The sequence below is a fragment of the Arachis ipaensis genome, chromosome B01 (assembly GCF_000816755.2).
Source record: "Arachis ipaensis cultivar K30076 chromosome B01, Araip1.1, whole genome shotgun sequence".
Classification (NCBI taxonomy): Eukaryota; Viridiplantae; Streptophyta; class Magnoliopsida; order Fabales; family Fabaceae; genus Arachis; species Arachis ipaensis.
In genome coordinates this window covers 104,976,525-104,984,959 of record NC_029785.2, presented here as the reverse complement: position 1 = coordinate 104,984,959, position 8,435 = coordinate 104,976,525, and the positions used below count along the sequence as shown (strand labels likewise).

At 33.1% G+C, this 8,435-nt stretch overlaps 2 long non-coding RNA genes across 3 annotated transcripts; both read right to left on the bottom strand.

Moving 5' to 3' along the window:
* LOC107618922 lies at positions 2,065–2,767 on the bottom strand. 2 transcript variants are annotated; one of them, XR_001615429.2, is made up of 2 exons: positions 2,474–2,767; positions 2,065–2,361 (listed from the first exon to the last, which is right to left on the bottom strand). It is a non-coding gene; the product is annotated as an uncharacterized LOC107618922 (long non-coding RNA). The 2 variants fall into 2 exon arrangements; XR_002362179.1 differs by having other exon boundaries at positions 2,065–2,351; positions 2,474–2,498.
* On the bottom strand, positions 5,489–5,697 carry LOC107618926. The gene is made up of 2 exons (XR_001615431.2): positions 5,658–5,697; positions 5,489–5,569 (listed from the first exon to the last, which is right to left on the bottom strand). It is a non-coding gene; the product is annotated as an uncharacterized LOC107618926 (long non-coding RNA).

The following is an 8,435-nucleotide window of genomic DNA, read 5'->3' as shown; positions in this document are numbered from 1 at the left end:
AAAGCTCAGCCCAAACACTCACCAAGTGGGCCTCAGAAGTGGATTTTAGCACTAAAAGACTGTTTTACCCTTTCTTATGTAATCCTTAGTTATTAGTTTAGTATTTAAGGGATATTTTACATAATCATATGGACTTCTATGCCATATTTTTCGTTTTATCATTGTATTTTCTAATAGTATGAGTTTCTAAACCTCCTAGGTTGAGGGGAAGAACCCTGCTGAGCTTTATGGATTAATAAAAGTATTACTATTTTTCTTCAATCCGTATTTGATTTAATTCTAAGATGTATTTTCGTTCTTCAACATGATGAACAGGATGACCCGAGACAATCATCTTCGTTCTTCATACTAAGACCGCGTGCCTGACAACCACCCGTGTTCTTCTTGGGTTTGTGTGAATGAATACTTAAGTGGAAAGTATTGAACCACCAGCTTGACTATACATCTCTTAGATGGCTAATCCACGACTTCGTTGGGGACTTCTCGAGACACCAGTTCAGCCGAGGTATGGGGAGATTAGGGTCTCTGTGGTAGAGGCTAGAACCAACGCGCAATATCCTCTGATCTAGAAGATTTGACATTGTCTGTGGCGTTTTGAGTAGGATCACCAAAGAGAATAAACTGCAGGAACATCACCCTCAATCAGAATGGATCCGCACTAACCCTGGGGTTCAGATCTGGAGAAATAATGGCGGCTGCTCAAACCAGCGTCAATCACATACAGCCTGCCATAGAAGAAATCATTCACAATTGAAGAAGACAGTAATCCCAGAGTTAATCCAGAAGGACAAAGCATCTCCAGACCTTAACCACCTTCTTATCATAGTTTACACGACTTCTGAGTTCTGATTACCCTTTTTCATTCCTTTTATGCTTTTAACCAAATTCAAACCAATAACTCTTCTATCCACTTAACTAAGATCTGCAAGATAACCATAGCTTGCTTCAAACGACAATCTTCGTGGGATCGACCCTAACTCGCTCAGGTATTACTTGGATGACCCAGTGCACTTGCTGGTTGATAAACACCATTTTTAGGGTTTATCATGTTCTTAATTGAGTAGATTTTATCCATTATTCTCACACTTATTCATAGAATTTGCATGTTTTATATTTTCCTTCCTAATTCTGTGATATAGTTGAAAACATGTTTCTTGGGCCTCTAAACTGTCAATTTTAATTACCATTTATTACCATTTGATGCCGTGATCTATGTGTTAAGTGTTTGCAGGCTTTATAGGGCAGTAATAGCTTAGAGGATGGAAAGAAAACATGCAAAAGTGGAAGGAACGCAAGAAAATGAAGTTTTGAGAAGCTGGCAGCACTACAAGAAAAACACCCATTCAGGTACACTTGAAAAGTGTAGCCAAAAGTGAAAAAAAATGATGCCTTAGGCTACGGCTACGCTTTTTGGGGTGATTCCTATTCGGCCGTTGCCTACTCTCAAAGGCTACGCTTTTCTGCACCAAGGGCTACGCTTTTGGCTTTTGGGAATAGGGTGCGCTTTTCAAGTGATACTGTCTAGGACCAAAGGCTACGCTTTTCAGCTTCCATTTTACCAGAATAGGCTATGCTTTTCAGTGCTACTGCATCACCTGTAAAGCATAGCCACATTGTATACTATAACTACTCTATATAAGTATAGCCTTAGGTCCCTCATTGTTTTTTTTTTTTTAATTTTCTGTATAACCATAGCTACTCTATATAAGTATAGCCTTAGGTCCCTCATTGTTTTTTTTTTTTTAATTTTCTGTATAACCATAGCTACTCTATATAAGTATAGCCTTAGGTCCCTTTTTTTTTAATTTTTTGTATAACCATAGCTACTCTATATAAGTGTAGCCTTGGGTCCCTCATTATTTTTTTTTATTTTTTTAATTTTCTGTATATATATATTCTAATAATTTTTTATACAACATAATATTTAATAATATTATTACATATATAATTTTACATTTTTAATTAAATGAGTTAAATATTATAAAATAAAATTAAACACATAATTATACTAAATAATTTTTTTAAATAATAAAAATCATCCTTACACAATTCAAAGACATAATCTTAAAAAGAGATAATTTAAGTCACATGAAACTTGTATCACATATCAATTAAAATGCAAAGTTTGCACTCTATATCCGAAAAGAACTTAACAAACAAAAAATCATTAATCTTCTAATCTCGGCATAATGACTAAAAAATATTCTGAAGCACCTTCAAATTCTTCTCAAACACATCTTTTTCATACTGATCTTCATCACCATCAAGAAAACTCTTGGCCTTAACAATTGTATCAGTGTTCATTCCCTTGTTCATTCCCAGCAAGAACTAATTTCCAAGCAGTTACTGCCCTGCTTACAGCTGCAGATTATCATAATTCAAAAAGAGAAGCATGTAAGGATTTTGCATACTGATTCACCACCATACGCAATCAATACAAGATTATGTTGAAGGAAATGACCGGGCTACTTACAAATATTCTTTTGACCATTCTCACGACACATGAAGAAAACAAAATCATAGAACCAAATGAATTCTGAAAAGTCTGCCTGGCAAGGACAAATAGCATACACATTTAAATTTTAGGAGACATGCCCCAGACATGATCCTCACCTATTGTCGTCTGAACACTTTGTTCTTGTTCTCCCTCATAAATTAAATTAACACAAATTCAAAATATATGGTCTGGTGGCAGCGATAATAACCAAAGCTGCTATTCTATTCAAAGACTTTGCATTCTTCATCAGCTGGGTTTGTCTCATAAAACTCTTGAATATAACTTCAAGTGTTAAAGTGTCAATAAAGCCAACAACATATGATTTTCAGCCATAGCAATTAACTTAACCATATGCAAATATAAGAGGTATAACATATTATACATATACCTAATATATTATACATATAAAAAAAGGGGCAAAAGAAATCCTAATATATTATTATTTATTTTAAATAGGAATCCTAAAGTGTACTTTGGTTTTGGTTTTGCAACTGCGTTCTAAGAATTTAATTTTATATGATTTTTTAAAAACCGGCTACTGATTTAGTATACTTCAGAAAAACAGCAAGCAGTAACCAACTTAGAAAAATCATATAAAATCCATCTTTGATTGGATTCTCCTAAAGTTTGGTGTGGTTAAACCAGACTTACCCATCTTTCACCCAGTTTAAGTCCCAGAGTATTTTCGCTTTTCTAGAAAAAGTTATGCCTCTCGAAATATGGTTTTGTTTTAAGGAAAGGGTGCTGTCGCAGCAGTGAACAGCCCTGCTTCCAGAAGACATAACTTTCTCTATAAAATTCGAATTGTCCTAAAATTTGGATATAAAATACTAAACATCTTAATATTTCATTATTCTTTAGTTTCATCTCCATAGAGTTTCAGAGTATTGAAATATGTGGTTTTGAAGTTGCTGTTCCAGAATTCGTACAGCATTTTTTCTGCAGAAAATGACCATTTTCTAAAAATCATATCTTCCAAACCACACATTGGAAAATTCTGAAATTTTAGGAGAATAATCTAGAAATCTCAAGGTTTCATAGAAAAATAATTTCACTCATTTTGAGTGGCTAGATTACTCCCAGTTTTGTTCAAAAATTGCTGCCCAAAACTGCATAATTCTGCAACATGTAACCTCGGGTTTTGAGAGGTCAAAAATTGATTACTAGCTTTTCACTCACTCTAACCTTGCATTCTAACTTTCTTTTACCTATTGTAACTTGTTGGAAAGATTAAATCAGCCCCAAGTGCTCAGGATTAATAAATCACCATTTTTTGTCACTTTTCACGTTTAAGCATACTCATATGAAATCAACAATTTCTGGATTACTCAACATAGCAATCGAGCCACAATTCACTCAAGTAATTCACATATATTATCATCAATTTACTGCATCATATATAACAAATAGACCAACATCATCTCAAATAATCATTAGCATGTATCATCAATTAATTAAAGTTTCATAAGTGCCAGTCTTGTGTAAAAAAGTAAAAATAGATTATAATCAAAACTAATATTTTTAAGCTAAAAAACAGCTCATAGACGAAAATAATGTTTTGAAGTTTATGATTCTAAGAAAAAGCTCACTATTTTTGAATTGTAACGATTTTACCAATTTGATTTCAACTATCCAATATTAAATAATAGTAACAAAAATCTCATACCAAATTTTTGTAATTATCCACTTAAAAATAGCTTTTTTTAATCCATTCCAAACACAATAGATTATCTTAAAACCACTTTTCATCTAAAGTATCCAACATAAATTGATTTCATATATTAAGTTATTTTAAAAAGCAATTATACAAATAAGACTCAATAAGTTTAATTTTTCAGCATTCCCAAACAACCTTAATAATTCACCTGTCATTCCCTTTTTTCGAATAAAAAACATAGAAATTTTACATCAGGTAAGATGTATACACTGGCGATGTCAATAATTCAAAACCAAAGACCATGTGAGAGGGCAATGGAGTTATAATCCAAAGACCATAGAGAAGTTGGATTTCCAGAACTTTTTGCTATAGGAGATTTTCTTTTTTTAGAAGAAACATTGTCTAATTATCGACTAAGAAAAGAAATGCAAGCAGACACAATTAAAATCATAACAAACATATGGGAAGTTAGTTAAATTGATACAATCTTTCAATGACCAAGGCATCAAGTCACATTATCAGCAAACATGCAAATAAAGCCAAATTTATATACTTATCCCAGCTAAGGAAAAGTGTAAAGATACAAAGATTTCATCGCAGGAACTCACCAATGTAAATATTCTAAACAATGAAAAGGATAGAGAATTAGAGATAAAAGACTGATTTCCAGGTAACAATTTCACATGGAAACATAAGACAATCATAAGGCACATGCATAAAAATCAGTTACTGAAAATAATTTAGTTGACACTGAGAAGAGCAGGGACAAAATTGGGTTAAGCCTCTAGTTTAACCACTTTTCTGTGTTCCAACAAACTAAAGGTGTGACCCAATACACTAAAGTCTAAACCCGCTAACACAAACAAACCCAGGGGCCACATTTATATAACATTTCAATTAATTAATAATTTAATTTCACCTACTATATAAGTAGTATATCTACTACTCTTTTCTTTCACAATAACACTATATAACACAAATATCAACAACAATAACATGGAGTCAGTTTAGTCCTGGGTTTCAGAGCACAATCTCACTACAGTCATACACAGATTAAAATCATTTTCAGATGGGGCTCAAGACAATTCAAATTTTCTTTCCAGTTCATTTTAATTTCGTGCAACAGTAACTTGCAAAGTAGTACAACACGAAATGGAAAATCCGAACTGACAACGAGTCTAACTCATTTATTGAATAAATTTTGGCATGGAACTGATAAGCAGAAACCATAATACCTGGCATCAATTTCTCATCCACGGCCCAGCCAAGGGCTTTCTGAGCTAGTTCAGTCAATGGAGGATGCTCGGGGCCAAAGAAATACAGGTCAGATTTCCCAAGTAGCTCTACTGTTTCTTTCGGTACTTTGAAAAGAGAAATTCAATTAGCTCTCAAGAATTTTGCAGCTTTACTTGTTCCTAAAAGAATACAAAAACAAATTATATTACTGCTTATGAGTAGAAGAAAGGCACAGAGCTATAAATTTAGAAAATGGATTCATTCAACTTCATGAAATCAAGATGGAAGGACATTGCTTTCTGATCAGTGCTTAGACAACACACACTTCAGGATTGCTGTTTAAGACTAAAGTTGGAAATCAAATTTCATTTAGTATCCAATCTAAATTCTGACCTGACCTTCCCATGATGTACATCCATAAAATTTTACCATTGCATTTCTATTTATTCAAAGAATATCATATTGCTCTTGTTTCAAACACTGCAACAAAACTCTACATCAACAATAGCATGCATGTTATCAAATCTATCGTTCTATTAATAAATTACTAAAAATTTATGATAAAATAAAAGTACTGTTAAGAGAGAATAGGATAGCACAAAAAGGTCATCATGAGTCCTACAAAGCATATATAAATGAACAAAAAAACAAAAGCAATTGAACAAGAAAACAATCAAAATACTCTAAGTCTAAACTATCAACAAAATTCCTATTTTTCTTTTGTTAATTGGTACACCTAAACATGCTTAAGTAAAGACAAATGCAAAAGTAGCAAGTCTAGTAGTATTTTTCCCACATTTCAATCTTTAATCCATTTTCAAATCATAGTTTTTTCAAATATCTGATCTAAAGATATGCTTTGATCATCAATGGTGCACAAGCTGATTATGATCTCACCTCAGTAGATTGTTGGAAAGCAGTAGCCTGCCTCAGGTAGATGCCCCGTGAAGAAGGATCTGCAATCAACAATCATGAGCATAAAGGAATTAAACAAAATAATGTCAGTACCCATACTAACTACAACAACACAAACACCATGTTAGTAAACAAAATAACTATATATATATATATATATATAGAAAAATTCTATAGATCGATGCAAAGTGAAGAAAACACAAATCCTCAACCTGAGCCATTACTTGAGCAGCATCAGGTCTTTTCCAATAGTCTTCGGTACTACCTATACCACAAAAGAAAACCAGTTTATATTAAGCTATTCAACAACAAAGTGTTTTCACAAGTCATAACCAAATCAAATAACTCTTAAGCGATTTCGTAAATTTTGTATTAGGTCTACTCTCTTTAAAGCCAATATAAATCCAAGATAAAGGTCTCGCATGGGTTTGGGCCTACATAGATTACGCAATACTTCTGAAGCGCACCCAAAACTTAACAAATGGGTTACTTTTTAAAAGCACTCCCTTTGGTCAAAAAAGTGTATCCATAGCTTTTTAGATTTGGCTACGCTTTATAAGTGATATTTAAAATATCTAAGGAGACGCTTTTGAAGTGATGCTTCAATAGTGTTTCCTTTTCTCTTATAAAAGGGCACCATGCGAAAAAGCGTAGCCTATTCTAAGAATAGGCTACGCTTTTCAAATGTAACTTAAAAAAAGTGTGGCTGAATGAGTGTTTTTCTTGTAGTGCAGCGATGCGTACGCGTGGACGACGCGTATGCGTGACTAGCGTAGAAGACAAGTGACGCGTACACGTGACTGACGCGTATGCATGACAAGGATTTTTCTCAAACGACGTGTACGCATGACTGACGCGTACGCGTGACATGCGCCACATGCAGAAATTTTAGAAAGCACTGGGGGCGATTTCTGGGCTACGTTTGGGCCCAGTTCCAAGACCGAGAACACAGAATAAAGGCTGCAGAGTGAGAGAATCATTCATTCATCCATTCATTCATTCAGACAACATTAATTCAAATAATTTTAGGTTTAGATGTAGTTCTCTAGAGGGAGAAGCTTTCTCCTCTCCCTAGGTTTTAGGATTTTAAGTTTAGCTTTTCTTAATCTCAGATTTCTACTTTGCTTTAATTTAGTTTTCCTCTACTCTTATTTGTCCTAGTCCTTTAGTTTACTTATTTCTCTTATTGATTTGTTTATTTCCCCAATTTGGTTTATGAATTCTATGTTAGATTGAATTTCCTATTTAATGCAATTTGAGGTATTTCATATTTATGATTGCTTTCTTTAATTAATGTTATTGATGCTTAAAATTGGTTGTTTGGATTTTATATTCCTTGTTAGTTTTCTATATTTTTATGTTGTGCCTTCCTAGTGTTTGATAAAATGCTTGGGAGGATTTTAAGTTAGATTTTTATATTATTGGCTTTGGTTGAGTAATTAGAGACTCTTGAGTTATCAAACTCCCATGTTGATTGATAATTAAAAGTTGCTAGTTGATTTGAATTCCACTAACTCTAGTCTTTCCATAGGAGTTAACTAGGACTTGAGAAATCAAATTGATTTATCCACTTGATTTACCTTCATAGTTAGAGGTTAACTAGGTGGGAGCAATGGAAAATTAATGTCACAATTGAGGATGATAATGAGGATAGGACTTCTAATTATCAATCCTTGCTAAGACTTTTCTTAATTGTTATTTTATTTCCTTGTTATTTACATTCCTTGTTTCACATTTCAAAAATCCAAAAAGATACTTTTCCATAACCAATAATAAATACACCTCCTTGCAATTCCTTGAGAGACGACCCGAGGTTTGAATACTTCGGTTGATTAATTTTATTGGGTTTGCTTTAGTGACAAACAAAATTTTGTATGAAAGGATTCTTTGTTGGTTTAGAAACTATACTTACAATGAGAATTTATTTGTGAATTTCTTTACTAGAAAAAATCCATTCATCAAAATGGCGCCGTTGCCGGGGAATTGCAAACGTGTGCCTTATTATTGGTTATTGTGAATATTGTGAATAATTTTTCTTTTTCGTTTCTTTGTTAGTTGTTTCTAGTTTTAGGAGTTTATTCTCGTTATTTTCTTATTAGTTTTTGTTTTTACTTTCCTTTGTTGCTATGA